This window comes from Ursus americanus, chromosome 10 (genome assembly GCF_024610735.1).
Source record: "Ursus americanus isolate L20-20 chromosome 10, mUrsAme1.1.p, whole genome shotgun sequence".
In the NCBI taxonomy this organism is placed as follows: domain Eukaryota; kingdom Metazoa; phylum Chordata; class Mammalia; order Carnivora; family Ursidae; genus Ursus; species Ursus americanus.
The window spans coordinates 60,362,991-60,380,410 of NC_142136.1; the positions used below are offsets into that span (position 1 = coordinate 60,362,991).

At 47.4% G+C, this 17,420-nt stretch overlaps 1 long non-coding RNA gene across 1 annotated transcript in view; it reads left to right on the forward strand.

Moving 5' to 3' along the window:
* Positions 1–4,519: 4,519 nt before the first annotated feature.
* LOC123791893 (uncharacterized) overlaps positions 4,520–17,420 on the forward strand; it is a 184,758-nt gene continuing 171,857 nt past the window's right edge. Inside the window, exons 1-3 of the long non-coding RNA XR_006779547.2 lie at positions 4,520–4,804; positions 12,160–12,319; positions 12,466–12,564. This is a non-coding gene — a long non-coding RNA (uncharacterized LOC123791893). The remainder of the gene's footprint in view (positions 4,805–12,159; positions 12,320–12,465; positions 12,565–17,420) is intronic.

Below are 17,420 nucleotides of genomic sequence, written 5' to 3' on the forward strand. Positions count from 1 at the left end.
TTAAAAAAAAATTATTGCATTAAAATATGGGTTTGGCGCCCTTTTGAATTGTGCACCTGAGGCAGATGCCTCACTGATGTCATCTGGTCCTGGCCCTGTGGCCACGCATGCAGCCACTTAGTCACTGAGTATTTATTAGCAAACAAACTCAAAAGTGACGTGTGAGCTGTTCTGTGCACTTGATGAAGTTCCAGGCCGCTGTCCACTCGGTGAAAGTTCTCCAGAGGCAATTTTCCCAGACCCCAGAGGCAGGATTCTGTGACTCTCAGCCTACATCACACAAGGAGAATCCTCCAAGTTCATGGCTGTTTACACAGGACCATTTAGGGGATGGCCTCAAGCACCAGTCTCAGGGCAAGGCTAGAGGCCTCGTTAGAGTTTTACACCCTATTACAGCAAGAGTGGTAAGTGTCTTTAAATTTTGTTTTTTTTCGAGGAGTGGGTGGGGCAGAGGGAGAGAGAATGAGAGAGAGGAGGGAGAAACTGAAGCAGGCTCCACGCCCAGCATGGAGTCCAGCACGGGACTCGATCTCACAACCGGAGCCAAAATCAAGAGTTGGATCCTTAACGGACTGAGCCACCCAGGCAGCCTGTCTTTAAATATTTTTAATCAGTCCACATTTCTGAACTTTACTTGTTACCAATTTCAAACAATCATCATGCTATTTTAAGTTTTCTGTTTAACCAATTAAAAAATTCATTTATAACATTCACTTTGCTAATTAGCAGAGCCTCAGCTATTGACCAAGAAAGACATGGATCATGGCCCCTCTTGCGGAGGCTGTTTGGAGTGTTCTGATGTAACAAGTCGATGACCCTTGGAGTGAGGCTTGTTTTTTAGGTCAACCGTAGAGAAGCTTAACCTAACTGGCAAATCTATAACATCCCACCATCTTTGCTTTAAATATGTTGAATTACAGACTCCATAATAATCCCCATGGTGAATGGACAAGAGGATGATCTGGTTTTCTTCTGTCAGTGTATCGGGAGTGTGGGCACCTAGGTATTAGGCCAATCCAATCTGTCTTTGACCAGAAGAGTTCCAGGGTTGGGGCACTCTCCTGACCCTCGTTGCCCTGGTAGCCCCTCTTCCTTGCTCAACGACTACCACAGGAGCATCTGAACTTGGCGGTGCCGGAAAATCAGATCGTGAACCAGAGTGAGTGAGTGGAGACAGGCCAACCACCTGTATGCAACAACGGCAACACAGAGTATGACAAGTCAAGGGGTCACAGGAAGCGTTAGCCAACAGAGCCCATTGCAAGGGAAGTATGGGAGGCTCAGGGTACTGGAATCTGAACAGGATGAGGGCGCCAAGCCAAGGAACCCTCATGGAGCCCGAGGTTGATGTGACAGGAGAATAAAGATTGTGCTTCAATCCTCCCACAGCCTAGAGTACAGACTGGTACATGGCAGCATGAAGCCAGGGTTCGTGGGGTGAAGAAATCATGTTGACTCTTCAGTTCCCAGGAGGGGAGCTGAGTGAGCATCACACAGGCCTGGTGCTATTCAGCATACTGGACGGGACCCCCCATACCAGATTTAAGAGACAGTCCCTGGAACTCACTTAACACCAACCTCTGAGATTGTGAGTTTGTTTTCTAGGGATCTGAAACTTTACCCTAAAAGGGAATGGCAGGAATAACTTCTGGCTAACCAAAGACACCGGTTTCCTGGTAGCCAGTTACAAGTTAGCCAGTGTGTTAGTGATGGCTGTTAACATTAATTAAGCCTTTGCTGTGTGCTGTATACAGCCGTAGAGTTTATATGCATTAGTTTATCTCTGTGGTCCAGATAAGAAGACTAAGTAAAGGGTTAAGCTGCTTGCCTGAGTTTAGTGGCAAAGCTGGGATTTGAACTGGGTCCCCCGTACCCCAAACTGTTCACCTGTGCTCCCAGACTCTACATCGTTGCACGTGACCAACAGCACTGAGGAATTTCTCCGAAAAATGCACTGTCTTCCTTTTTACATGAGAGATTTTGCTGCTCTGCTACACACGGACTGTTCTCTGCTGTTGCTGAGAAGTAATGGGGCGCTCCTGTTGAAGTGTCTGACTTTTGGAGGGCTAGCAGTTACTTTATAAACTGGGGCAGCTGTAAGCCACGCTGGAAGAGCTGTCCCTACCACCAGAACAACCTGAGAATGAACCAAGTGTCGAATTCTCACCCCAGTGCCTAGCCGATTGTTCATCAGAAAAGGGAAGCTTCAATGAATGAGTTTAGAGCTGCCTCAACATGCGTTCACATCCTTTGTATTGTTCTACACCCAGATAAACGCTGCCCTTGTTTCTGGCTCACCTCCTGCTTGTTGGAGGAATTCAGAACACTTAGTTTCTTTCATTCTCTAGATTCTTTTTCTTTTTTTTTTTAAAGATTTATTTCTTTATTTGAGGGGTGGAGGGGCAGAGAGAGAATCTTCGAGCAGACTCCCCGCTGAGCATGGAGCCTCATTCCAGGCTCCATCTCATGACCCTGAGATCATGACCTGAGCCAAAACCAAGAGTGGGACGCTTAACTGACTGAGCCACCCAGGCACCCCTGATTCTCTGTTTTCTTAATAATAAAACAGAGTTTTGACAAGATTTTTATCCCATAAAAAACTTTTTTTTTGTTGTTATCCATTGTTTCTCTAATCCTCCCTTGAGGGTTTGGACTATTTTGCCAGTAGAATAAATTGCATGTAAGTGAGATTTCTTTTGATTTTTGATTTTTTAAAAAAATGAGTTAGGGACATTTATAATTGCCAATATGACCTTGGCCGAACATGAGAATAATATGATAAAAGCATAGCAGTGCTTTCGTTTGCCCACCACCATTTTGGATGGGCATATTATTTCTATTACAAGTCTTGCAATATGGACTATGCTAGCCTAGAAGTCTCTGGACTCCATGTAGGTAACTGTGGGATTAAATGATCACAAAACCTCATGTTACTCATAAAATTCAAGGAAATTTATGTCTTCCTGTAAATTTGGTTTCCCCCATATTATCAAGGAAGAAACAGAGGTCCATGACATCTCAGTGGTTCATGCCACAGATTTCTGGTGAGCGCGTTGCAGGATTCCAAGGGCCCACACACCACAGTTTCTGGGCTTGAATACTTACACAGAATTTATTTTGAAATGAATAAATGATGATAACATTAGTGATGATAACCTTAGGAAATCATTCACTGCAAAATGTCCATCTTTAGAAGATCGAGTAGTACCTTCAAAGTTAGGAAGCAATGGCGCCATGATGTTTAGCCACCGTACCTGACCATCCCCTCACCATGCAGATTTCTGGCTTACCACTGTGTCTCTTTCAATCTGAGCACCTTTACAGGTGCCCTACGGAACCTTTGCTTACCTCCCTTTGTCATCGTCCCTGGACCCAGGAGCCAGAAGACGTGAGTGCTATTTTCGGATCTGGCTGTGTGGCCATCTTACAGAACGGTCAGGCTCAAACCAAGCAATATGTGTGAAAGCACTTACTTGCGCTCCAGAAACGTGAGGTGTTGCAATTAGACCCAGCAGGTTTTAGAAGTTCAAATAACTATGGCATTAAAAGTTAATGAATAAGTGATTGACTAGGAAAAATATTTGAGGTAGCATTTTACTTTCCTGAAGTGATCACATCATTTATCTCCATTTTATCCGCGCGATAACAAGATTGGCCATGTGGGAAGGTGGTACAGGCATAATTTCCTTTTTTTTTTTTTTAACAGCTTTTAAGAGGTAAGAAAACATTTATTAGAACATATGCATCTGGTGTCAATTTTCCCCACACATTTTATTATGGAAACTTTCATATGGAAATGTTGAAAGAATTTACTGAGAATACCCATAAACCTACCACCTAGGCGCCACCATTAACAGTTTACTGTGCTTGCTTTGTTGAGAATATCCCTATGTAGCCATCCTCCCATCTATTCATTAATTTGTCATATTTTTAAAAAGATCTTATTTATTTGAGAGAGAGAAAGAGAGAGTAATTGGGGGGAGGGGCAGAAGGAAGGGGAGAGAGAGAAAACCCTAAGCAGACTCCCTGCTGAGCATGGAGCCCTACACGGGGCTCGATCCCACAACCCTGAGATTATGACCTGAGTCAAAATCAAGGGTTAGATGCTTAACAAACTGAGCCATGCAGGCGCCCCTAATTTGGCATAGTTTTAAATACATTTTGAGGTAACTTACAGACATCAGTAAACTTCCCCCTAACTGGCACACATACGATTAACTAGAGCTTAGCGTCTGCTTACAGTATTTTGTTTCTCTTGATGTAAATGGGATCCAATTTAATGTCATAAAAATCACAGCACAGTGTGATATTTTTTGGTTTGCTTCTTTGCTCCCGCCGCAAGGAGACCCTCTTTTCAAGCTCAGTCTCATGCAGAAGCTGACACGTGAAACACACTGGCAGAGCTTCTCCGGATGAAGCAGGCATGGGGGCCGGGAGCACCAGTCCCCAAGCCCCTTGTGGAATTATTACAGTTTCCTCATGGCACGAGCCTCAGTTGCATTGTCTATGGAACGGGGCTTTGCAAAATAGCTGCTTCCTCAGGTTCTTCCCAAGCTGCTGTCTACTCTCATTCAGTGATGCCTACGGACTAAAAGCTTTGCAGACCTCCCCCGTCCCAAATCTTCAGCTGAAAGCTTTCTCTTGTTTCCATTAGCTCTGTGCAAGAAGTCCCATGTAAGGCTCTGGGTCTGAATGCCCGAGGTACAATGCACACTTGGAAGGGCTGCCTGTGGAATGGAAGAAAACTGGAAAAACAAGAACCTGATCTAGGTGGATGGCCAATCGCAGTAGCCCGAACATGCAGGTGGGTGTGTTGACTTGGGGTGCATGACCACAGGGTCCATCCTCGGGGGCCTCTGCCAGGTCACAGCTGAGAGCACCTTCCAGGAATTTCGGTGTCCTGCTGAGAGTGAAGTCTGCTTGGGAGACTTACTTTCTCCTTGTACCTGGAGACACAGCACTCTTGGGGGGCGGGGGGCAGCGCAGATCCTTCACTAGTTGGGCAGCAGCCTGGGTGTGTGGGTGAGTCTCGGGCAGGTGGGTAGGACCTGAGGCTGGGACCAGATTGGCTGGAATCACCCAAGCCAGAGAACTAGGAGAGTCCAAGCCTGCACCATGAGAGGTCTGGGACACATGGAGGTCATTCTTACTAGGTAGTAAACACCGTGTCGTAAGCTCTGTGAGGGGAGGACTGTGTCTAAGTCAATCTTATGCCCAGGGCCTAGAAAAGTCAATAGTAAGTAGTAGATAGATGCCTGAATAAATGTTTCCTGAGGGAAGGAGAGAGGAGCGGAAGCGGGAAGAAAGGTGGGATGGGCCAGTTTCCCTGAGTTGTAACTGCCTCCCGGCCAGCATCCGCACCATTGTGAAAGGATTGTCATAGACAACTTCAATCGAACTTCTCCACCAATGGCCAATGTTTTAAACATGTTTTGACCATGATTCACAGTAAAAAAAAAACTCTTTAAATGGTGACCCAGTATGCACATACACACTCACAACACACACGAAATAAAGCTTAAAATGGGATGGGTTCCAATAATTTTCATTCCATTCCACTCAATTCCATTCCCTTCCCCAAACACTGGCTTGTAACCCACAGACTGAAAAATGCTAGGGCCAACCCCTTTGATCTCTTCTGGGACATTGTTCTTGCAGCGATCACTTTCCTTTCCAGAATTTGTAATCTCTCTCTCCTGTATGAGAGAGGTAATCATCTCTTCCTGCAAACATATCAGGGTTATTCTGTTTTATAAAAAGCAAAGACAGTTCTTCACTTGACTTTGCTCCCTTTCTAGTGACAGCTCTTCACGACACCTTCCTTTTATAGGACTAGCATATAAATAAGTGATCTATACCTGCTGCTCCTTTTCCATCCAGGCTTTCCTTCCCTACCCCACAACAATGAGTCCTCTTCCTCCACCATTTCTCTCCAAGGATCCGAATGACCTTTGGCTGTGCAGATCCAGAGCTGTTCTTCTCCCTCCTCCTCCTTTGTCTCCTTCTTTTCTTCTTCTTAATCCCTACTCTTCTTGATTGGGATACTTTGGAACCCTGTTCTCTTAACACGGGTCTCCTGTCTTGATATGTTGTTCATGCATTCATTTACTTATTTGATTGGCTAGTCATCATTGGCTCAAGGGACATTTCAGCGAGCGACATACGGGCCTAGGTGCTAATGGGAAAATGAAGATGCATAAGATACGTAATTCCTGCCCTCAAGCACCTCAAAGTATAGGAAAGGCCTTGGATTTACACAGTTCAGTGCCCAGAGCTAGAGGTTGGAGGGCCACTTGGATGGTGGAATGTGGTGAAGAACTCAGCCGTTGGACCTAGATTTGGATTCAAATTTTGGCTTTGCCAGTTTCCAGTCATCCGATTTAGAGCAAATTACCTCACTTCTCGAAATGTCTGCTTCCTCTTCTGTCCATGGCGACCGATATTTGTGGTGCTTCCCCATAGAAGTGCCATGAGGCTACATGAGCTCGTTGAATTCTCACAGGTTCCTCTGAGGTAGGTACTATCATGGATCTCATTCTACAGTTGAGGAAATTGAGGCTCGGAGGGGCCATACTGTCCCTGAGGATATGAACCGAGGCATTCTGACTCAAGAATCCGTGATTGCAAACACAAAGGCATCTTATGTCTCTGTGTGTCCCAGAGTCCCAGATGAGTCTTTAATGATGCAAGACAAGAAACTAGTTTTATCAGTATTTGCAGAGGTTATCAGATAAGAGGCTGATTGATAAGCCAGGAGACCACTTTATTCATTTAGTGTTCTAGAAATGAGGCTGTGCAGCTGCATAGGATACATTCTCCTGGGCAGATAATGGGAACATCAAAAAATAATAACGCTAACTACCATCAACTGGGCATAGGTTGTGTGCCAGTCAGTATACACATAGGGCTCATTGTATCTCACAGCACTCTGAAAATGTCATTAGCCCAGCTTTACAGAGAAGATGATGACTTTTTATTGAGTACATGGTAAAGACTCAATACATTTTAGCAAATACTGCTATAATTAATATTATTCATAATTGCAGTGGCAGCAGTAGATGATGTGAAGGAATTTTCCTGGTATATACCAGGTATATACCAGAGACTGGAAATGAACCCAGGTCTGAGTCCAGGGATAATATTTTTCATCATTAACTTCACAAATTTGGGGGTCAGAGCAGCTTTAGACAAAAGGGACCGAGTGTCCCTGCAGAATATTTCCTCTCATTTGAACTCCTTCTATTCCAGGGGACCATGTCTAGGAAAGAATGAGCCTTGGTCATTGGTAACAATTGGATTCTTTGGATGGTTGCGGGTGAAAATGGGTGGCAAGGTCCCGATTGATTGCTTTTATTGTTTTTTCCATCAACTACTCAAAGTTCCACTCACTCATTTCAGTCAGGTCACACTCTGATTGAGTGGGTTATAGCTTTCTTTACGGTGGTTGAATCTAGATCTTTCCTTTGGTGAAATGTCTAGTACTGGTCCCCTTGCCTAGAGTCGGAACATATTATCCTTGTATCTGGATCTTTTATGCCATTTCTTAGGACAAGATACTTCTTCAGAGGTCTCAGGTTATATAGTATATGTGGGGTCTTCAAGGATTTCTGTTGCCAAGAGAATAATTTTCTACCCCAGGCTCCTGTCTCTGGGGCAGAGGGATATCAGAAGATCACTTCCAGGTGATGAGAAACCCTGTGGTGGAGAAATGCAAAGGGCTTCATAACTGATTTTGAGAAATTTGGGCTTTTGTGGTGAGCAGGCAAATGGAAAGGAGCTGTGTAAGATAGCACTGAAGTTGGAGCTTAGGTCACTGGGGAAAATGATGGTAAAATGGCAGAAACTGAGAAGTAAGGAAGAGAAAGAAATGGTCTCAAGATATTTTGGAGAGGTGGGTTGGGCAGGGTGGGCATAAGAGTACAAATGGAGAAGACGAAGTAAGTTTCAGGGTGAATTTGTAGTGTGGCTGTCGTAAGTCAACTTATTTCACTCGATGTATTTTTCTGCCTTTTTACGGCTGTTAGAGTAAGCAACTTTAACTTACACAGTTAAAAATATGTGACAAAGTCAGTTCATATATGTATGTTCATATCCATATGAATTTATACCAAGGAATTAGGGTTTTACACATTCATGCACAAATACGTAAATATTTACCAAAACTCCTTTAAAAGATTAAACAAGATTTACAAATATGAGAGGAGAAAATTGAGAAGCAGACGAAAATGAAAAATTTCAGCTAGCCACAGTAATTAATTAAAAAATGCCTTAAAAATGTAAAAATGTAATCAATGTATCTGAAAATTCTTTTCAGAATATCAGAACAAAACATTCAATTTAGTAATACAACTGCATTTTGTTATAGGTATATTTGGTATATGAGATTTTTTGTGTGTTGAAAATGATTTACTCTACAAGAAGTCAGCTATTCAATAGGACTCGTGGCTGGAGCAGGCAGCTTTGATAGGTCTAACAGAAGTCATGAACTAGTTGGCAGAAAATCAAGTCAAGAAGTGAAAACAGAACGGGAAGCTGTTGTTCAGCCATCTGAACTGGTGCTTCAACCACTATAACACGTGACGATCAACACAACCAACAACAGACACAGAGCAAAGCCGACCGACCATTTCCCGATCAGCATTTAAGTCACAATGTTCTCAGAACTCCTAGGTGTTCGTCAATGTGAGGGGTGCTGAGGCCGACGCATTAGTCGTGAGTGACATGTGCATGCAGAGGGCAGTGTGAGGATAGATGTGAGAATAAGGAGATAAAGGAGAAGAGGGCTGAGGGCAGGGCCACTGGAAACACTTCCACTTCAGAGACGGGGAGAGGGAAAATAAAGAGTTGGGGCACTTAGAGAGGTGGAAGGAATGCAAAGTTGCAGCCCTGAAGAAGCCAAGAATTTGCCAGGTTCATCAGAAGGGGCCTTCTGTTGAAAAGGGGAGAGGGTCACAGAGGATGAGGTCTGAGAATGCATGGTTGGGTATGGCCATTGGGTGGTTGTGGGGACAGCAGTCCAGAAGTAAGGACAAAGGAAGTCAGGGGGTAGGTGAGTGGAAGGTGAGGAGGAAGGCTCCTAAGAAAAGTTGATGGTGGTGGGGGGTGGAGAAGGAGAGACAGAGACACCGGGAGAGAGGGGTGGGGGGAAAGAGGAGGAAGAGAGAAAGGGACAGACAGAGAGAGAGGGAGAGAGGGAAAAAGAGAGAGGGGGAGGGAGAGAGAGAGAAATCCATCACGTGGAATCTTGTTATACAGGTTTCCCCCCCCCCACGCCCCGTTCTGAGAAGGCTAGTGTTAAATTTGGTGCCGCCAAACGATGTGTGTGCCTGAGCCTGCCCAGTTCTTGGCATCTGAACGCCTTGAGTCCAGTGATTAGGAGGCAAGAGTGGAGGGGACAGGGCAAAGGCAACATGGCCCCATGTGTGTTCTGCAAACACCTGTCTGCAGGATGTTACTAGATGTTTGGTGAGCAGGGCACTGAGTTCCGCCCTGTCTCACAAAATGACTTTATCCCTCTCTGTCCCAAAGGAGAGGAATTATTTGAACCGGCAGGCCTGCGGATTCAGCCCTGCTCATTGCTCCGTGTTTCCACTCCTTTTCTGGTACATTGAAGCGCTTATTTTGTTTCTATGCTGTACTATGCCTTCTTTATTTCCTCAGCGTATACTTTGTTTCTCATTGCTGTGTATTATGTACTATAGGGAGATGAGTCTGGGATTGAACCAACTCTGCCATTTGGACCATAAATCCTAGGCAGAATGTGTGACTGCAGGGTGCATCTTAGAGTGTCACATGCTAGGAAATCTCCAAGGGGAACAGTCCATGCACCGTTTCCCAAATGTATGGGATCACGGAACTGTTTCTTCATGGTCTCTCCTATTCTGTGAATCACACTTTGGGAAGCTTATAAATGAGATGGTGGAAATGACCAGAAGATCCTTTAAACAAATTGTATGAAGTATTTGAATTGAGAGTGGGAGGAGGAGCAGCCGCTCCAGGGAACTTCTTGCGGCTGAGTGTGCAAGGAATGACGGTGCTTCTGGAAACAGGCATGCCAGGAGGCTGTGTAGGGGGGTCTGTCAGCCTCCTTCTCCAGGAATGTAACTGGAAAGCACTTTATTTTCTGTAAGGCCTCGGAGCTCAGATTCCTCAGGGAAGGGCACCAGCCTAAGGAGGACCTGAGTGTGAAGCGGGGAGGAGGCAATTCTAACGTCCTGCCCAGGGGACTCTGGGTTCTGCTTGCTGTAGCGAAGGAGTTCAAACATCCTTAAGCACTGAGGGAGGATGCCACTAAAAAAATACTTTTAGAGGAGAGGGTGCCTGTGTGACCGTGACCACAGTATATGGTGCTTCTCCACGGCCGTGGTCTAAGGAAGAGAATGTTGCCTTCTTGCTCGGACAGTGGTGGCGGAGGAGATAATTGTGTGGCTATTCATCAACCTACCGGTGTAACAAATACTTATGGGGCTTCTGTTGTGTGTTTGATCACTCAGTCACCAGGCAGGAGAGCAGTTGACACAAAGATGAAATAAAAAAGCAGTTGCAGATCTCACACAGTTTGAAGTCCAGCAGAGGAGACAAATGGACAAACGGTTAAGATGCAGTATGGTGGGAACCCCAATACAGGAAGTTCAGGGAGATACAAGATGCATGGGGGGCACCCAACTCGGAGGTCCATCCAGGATGGACTCAGGGGATAGAGTGCTGTTCAGGCTGAGGGCCAACAAGTAAAGGGAAGCGTTTTTAAATTCCAGGCACAGAAAATGGGAGTTTTGAAGGTCTTCCAACTAATCTGATGGAGGATGTGAAAAACATTCCACAGGGCTGGAGTATAGAGTTCTGGGTGAGGGGTCCAGGGTGGGATTAGGGGAGTGAGAGACAAAGCGTGAAGCAGGCACCCAGATCCTGTGGGCCAGAGGTCCTCAAGTCTGCCTGCATGACAACGTCACCAACAGGGGCCTCACTCCCAGCCTCGGGGACGTCTGTGATTCTCTTCCTGCACTGATCATGTGTACTTTGTACTTTTCTCTGCCTCTCCTTCACTTTCCCAACCTTTAAATCTCTCCTTCAGAGAAATGATGCATCATGTCAGGAGCAGGGTTTTAGGTGATGCTGGGGGTGACCAGGACCTGGAAATATGAACTGCCCACTGGAGTGGGTCAGTGTGGGGAGGATTGCTAGTCCTCTGGGTGGGTACTGTACTGAGAAATGAGGGTTATGGGAGGCAGGTGGGCCGATCAGGAGTGGCCTACAAGGCGGCGGTGGGGGGGGGTAGAGATAAAGAGGACAGGTAAAAACCTGACAGCAGGGAAACTTAGAACAGGCAACAGGAGGAAATCCAGTGAGGTAGCCATCAGCCATGGCCAGGAGGGCTGCCCACAGGACCATGGCTCACTGAGGCACCTTATCACCAGATCTGGGCATCACACATGTGACACGCAGTAAGTGCAAGAGTGTAGCAGAAAGTGTGACTTGATGTCGAGTCACCCAAACTCCGGAACTTAGGCTGCTCCCAACGTCTCCTGACTCCACATAGCCAGGGAGCCAAACACAGGCCAAGCCTGCAGGAGGAGGTCCGGGGGCCCCGCTCTGGGGAGAGGAGGAATCTTGGTCAGGGAGGTGGGTAGGGCATCACCGTATCCATTTTCAACTCCCACATCTTGGTGGATGCCACCCACCTTGACCTCTTACCTGTCTTCTCTATGCCTGGTTGACCCTCCCTCTTCCTTTGGCTCTCAGCCTAAATGTCACTTCCTCCGGGAAGCCATGCCCAGCCCCCTAACCAGGCCAGGAACCTTTTTCTAGTTCTCATGCCTCTGGGGCTCTCCTCCCTAACCCTCGGTCCCCTCACTACAGTGATTTGAGCGATTCCTTATGCCTGTGCCCCGTACCGGGCAGGGAGCTCGCTGCAGGCAGGGCTCTGTCTGCTCTGCTCCCCCTTACACTTGCACTGCATGGGACAGAGTGGAACCCAGCCCCAGCCCCAGCAGGACTCTCTGAAAGAGTGAAGAAATGAATACTCCCAGAGGCCGCAGGACTTCTCTTAGATTCCTAGGCTGCCATTTCCACAGGCATCAAAATAGCTGCCCTCTTCTCATTCTGCGTGTGTGTGTCACACTAGTCCCCCCTTATCTGATGTTTCACTTTCTGGGGTTTCAGGTGCTCGCCGTCTACCCCAGTCGGGAAGCAGGTGATCCTCCTTCTGAGAAACTGGCAGAAGATCACGAGTAGCCTACCGCTGTGTCGCAGGGCGAACGTCACTCACCTCACTTCATGCCATCACGCGGGCATTTGAACATCTCACATCGTCACAAGAAGGGTGAGTGCAGTCCAGTAAAATATTTGGAGAGAGATGACGTTCACATAACTTGTATTGAGGTATATATTGTTATAACAGGTCCATTTTATTATAGCTGTTGTTAACCTCTTACTGTGCCTAATTTACAGATTAAACTTTGTTCATAGGTCTCTGTGTACCGGAAAGGACATAGGACACGCAGGGTTCGTTCGGCCCTATCTGCCATTTCAGGCATCCCCTGGGCGTCTGGGAACGTATCCCCTCAGGTAAGAGGGGACTCCTGTATCTGCGAATACTTCCGAAAAGGTATCTGTGTTCCCCATTCCAGCTGGGAAGGTCAGGTTGCAAACATGACATGATTTTCAAATCTTCAGCTGATGGAGCCAGGAAGCAAGGGGGCGTCAGCTCCCCTTGGAGCAAAGCCCCCTTTCCGCACACGCTCGCTGTTTGTTGCCTGAAGTGCTGACAGCCACGCAGTGCTCAGGTGGAGGGGATGCTGATGATCCAGGTGCCCCGCGCGATTACGTTTGTGAAAAGTGATCTCCTTCACGAGGCAGCAAGCGCGTGAAAATGAATGCTGCCGTCAGGCCAGCGCACGGAGCAGTTGATATTGCTGTGAAAGCTCTTTGTTTCTCTCTGGCATGCGGATGCACAGGCTTTGATGTTAGAATTTTGGCTCATTAATAACTAATTTACATTTCCCAGACAGCAAATTGTGATCTGACACAAATTTATAAAAGAACTCCAAATGGTGAAACTCTCTTATACAATGAGTCCTTTGTGAGGCTTTTTTTTTCCTTCCTAACTTAAGGAGTTTGTGATTAAAATTTTAATGCAATCATTGAAATCTCATGGGCTACTTAAAAATAAAACACCATGTTATTTCCTTCCTCTCGGAGATCATGACAACTGGCTGCTCCTCTGTGGGCGTTTTACAATTGCTTTTTCATCTGCTCGGAGCCTCAGATAAAGTAGGTTGTCCTCCGTGAACCAGAGGAAAGGCATGGCGAGGCAGCGCGGACTGGAAGCAGAAGGCAGGGGTGCTGTGCTCTTCAGCTTCTTGATGCTTCTGTGCAGGTGACAGCGATGGCCTCTTCGGCCCTGGATTGTCCTGCTGTCTCCGGGAGCTCTCAGAGCTGACTCTCACTGCTTCCGGGTGCCGCAAAGCCTGAATAGGTCATTCTGGAAACAAAGATGGGCTGATCAGAGCCCTCCAGATAAAGAATTCTACATAGGTTTGGTTCCTCTTGCCTACATCTTGGAGGACCAGCTGCCTCATGGAAAACGTGGCAGGTTTTTGTTTTTGGTGTTTTTTGGATTTTACCCCGTGTGTTTTGGAGAGACTGTGGAGGTCAAGGGAAGATGCAAATGAGCTTTGGGGAGGCAAATCTAGGTGCATCTTGGTTCCGCTCCTCCCCCCACCCCCATCTTTGCCAAAAGCTTTGTCATCCCGTGTGCTGATGACTCACAGCGTTGTGGGGGAGGCAGGGCAGGGCTCCTGTCCTCCTGTTGGAAGGAGAAGATGCCATATGCATCCAGTCACCTGGAAACCCCTTCTCCAGACCACAAAGGGAGGTCTGTGCCTTGGGAAGGAGAGGAGGTCGACCTGAAAGTGGAGGGGGGAGCTGGCCCCCGGGGGGAGGGCAGCGGGGTGGGGCTGGGGGAGCAGGACACTGGGTAGCTCGACCACTTGCATCACTCTGGCAACAAGCTCTGTCTACGGAGTTACTCTCTGCTTGGAGAAAGGGTTTAGGGAACGGCCATGGGCTTGTTGTGTGGAATGGAAACATACCCGGAATGAAAAGATTTTGAAACTGGCACCACTTGAGGTCAGATTTTCAATGGTCACACAGCATGAGCCAAATTGACTCCACGCAGAGAAGCAACAAGCCACCCCAGTTCCCTATATTATTTTAATAACAGAAAGAATGTATTAGGAATTCCAGGCAAGACCTCCACCTGGGCACGGTCCCAGATTCTAACTCATCTCTTCATGCCTTTTCAAATGAGCCTTTTACAAAGAGGCTGTTTTTCTCTCCGACGTCTTCCGGACCAGTGAAGGCATCTGAGAGTCCCCCCTCCCAGCTTTGGTTGTAGGAAGCAAGAAACCTGAGAAACACCCGCCCACCCCCACCTCTGAGCATGGAGGCTCTGTGCGAAGTTGCTAAGAAAACTGCAGTGCTCAATGGGGTGGCCTTTTGTTTGTTAAATTAATCAAACAAGGAGGCCATCACGCTGAGGCGGCTCTAATGCCGTGGGGGCCTATGTAAGCAAACCCAAACCTCGGCCTGTAAGTGCCTCGAGGTCACACCACCAGCACACCCAGGACAACCACCCACAAACAGCCAACTAGGCTCTAAGCTGTAGCCAGTCAATGACTGCTTTACTTTGCTTCCACCTTTTCTCTAGAAACGTCACAGCCTGTGCTCCTGTCGCTGGAATGCTCCTCACCACTTCCAGTTCGGTGTGGTCTGACAGAAATAGAATTTTGCTCAAAGACACTCTTAAACATTGTTAATATGCCTCCGTTTATCTTTTAACGCGTTCAAAAACCAAGGCCTCCCCTAGGAGGTGGCTGGAGGCACGGCGGCCTTCTCCCCGGCCTGGACGTCAGGGAACGGAGCGGAGGCCCAGTCGGGTGGTTGTTTCGGTCAGAGTCCGGGCAACAGCTGAGAGTGGATGTCACCACGTTGACAAGGTCGTGGGCTCTGCCAAAGTGGCAGGAGGAGCCGGGTGGTGCCCGCAGCCTGCTCTGAGAGCCGGGAGGGAGGAGGGAGAGCCTGCGTGTCCTGACAATAATTAGGGTCTTTCTCAGCACCTAGAACATTGCTGACATTTAAAACAGAATGCTGCTGTCACGCTTGTTAATTTTACCCTCTTGGGCCCCAAATGGCTCACATAACACTTGACTATTTTTCCACATCACAGAGACCAGACTGGATTTTCTCGGAAAGCAGTCAATTCTATTCCCAGCCAGAGAGGGACCAAAAAAAGAAAAAAAATCTTCTCGCTATAAACATGATAGGTGCCGTACTCCACTTCTTCTGTCCGTGGGGAGTCTTTGGAGGCAGTTTAGGGTTGAATGCCGGTTCCACCGATCGCCTCTGGTGAGCTCGGATTTGTCACTTGATCTTCCTCATTTGTACAAAGCAGATGATAATAGCCGTTAAGCAGATTAAATGCAAAGTTCTTAGCTCGTAGCCTGGCACACATTAAGTGCTCAAAGGGAGCTGTTGGTGTAATTATGAGGCTTTCCATGGAGTTAGGCAGTAGAAGCCTCTGGAAGTGGCGTCCTCTGAAGTGATCAAGCAGAAACATTCTGAGCTGCTCCCCTTATTGCCACTTCCGGGGAGATGTCGCCATTGTTATGGCAACCGGATATCTGGGCCAGGAGAAATCCCTGTTGGGCTCTCTCTGCCTGAGGTGTTTATGGCAGAGCCCGTGGCCCTCGCTCTCATAGGGAGAGCCCATTCTCTTCAGCACGTCAGGTATGGAGAATAAACTCCTAGAAAGAAAGGACCTCATACGACTTTTTGCACACCATTTTATCCCCAGCAACACTTGGCATATTGTGGGCACTCGTGGATATTTGTGGAAGGAAGTCATGATGGATGGGGCAGAAGGCAGAGGGCCACGTGGCTGTTCCTGGGTCAGACTCAGCTCACCTTCTGCCGAGCACAGCGCAGGCAAGCAGAGCTCGTGACCAGTAGGTCCTGACGTGGTTCTTAGGGACCTGACTTTGGGCAACCACACAGATACAAACTCAGGTCTCTTTGTAATTATTCAAAGAAGCAGATGTCTTGGAGCAATGACTTCTCAGGATGTAGAGAAATAAGAAACAGGTCCAGGTGAGAACTGTATCTTGGTTATACTGCGTAAGGGTTTTTGCTAGTGTCTTAGGGAGAGAAAATTTAGGATCAAGTTCTGCTGTCTAAGAATCTCTAATAAAATACTACACAGTTCTCATTACAGAGCATGAGCCAGTCACTCCTTACTGTGTCTGATTGTCAATTGCATAAGGTCTCCGGTTACAGACTCCCTTGGGGGTGCTGACTATTTAAGCCAAGATTCTGATGCTCAGATGGGTCAAAACTAGGGGGTCTTACAATTCTCATTCTGTTTTGGCGTGGTACGTGGTATCGAGGCCTTGTCAGCATCAGTGATAATACCGTGTGTTCCGCTTGGGCTTTGTTAATCTAAATTCACTTTCATTTTAGCCTCCTGTCCTTCACGAGTAGTTAGCAGGACAGGTAGGGTGACTAATACTAGCCCGATTTTATAGTTGAGGACTGCAGGCTTCGGTTTTACCGTCTCTGTGAAGGGCTGGACGCAGGCTTTGTCTGCATCCTCCCAAATCGTGGTTTAAACCATCTGGACTACAGACCTTGTGCCTTCAGTCATGTCACGGGCCACAGCTCCGTCTTTTAGACCGGTGAGCGGGTGATTGCCGTCCGAAGGAAGGACCTGGGAGGGGATTATTGTAACACCTCGTACAGATGAAGGTGAGGAGGAAGGGAAGAACTCTTCGACCACCATGCACACTTACCTTTTGCGTAAGCAGCTCTCTCAGCATCTAGACGATCCGGGACCGTGGGGGCAGGTGGGAATGGTCTGTGAAGAGCAAAAGCAGCAACTGTGCCTTGTCCACTCTGTTTGCACATCCAGAGCCAAAGAATGTGGGAACAGGATGGTGGCCACGGCACCAGGTGACAACGCAGCCATCACAGGCGTTGACTTTCATCAGCTGACTAGCCTGTCTAGACAGAGAGATGCCTTGCTGTCTAGACCATTTGGTCAGTCCTGGAAGGACTTGGCCATCTCAGAGTCAGCACGAAGCTGTGGCTGACGGCTTCTCTAACAGCTCTGGCTGGTGTCACGGTTGGCTGAGGGTTCATCAAGGATGCAAGCCTCGTGGCTTCCAAGATGTTTATGGTTGGCTTAAACCTGGATTGGCTGGAGCCAGGAGGGGGATTCTCACAGGAGCTCTTTGCGACTATACAATGTAGGGGGGTTGGGGTGAGAGGGACGGGCCGCAATTTGAGCTTACAGTGCAGTGTCATCTCGCGATGACAGGAAGGTGTTTTTAATCATGTGTAAGCGCCCTCACCTTGGCATGTGAGAG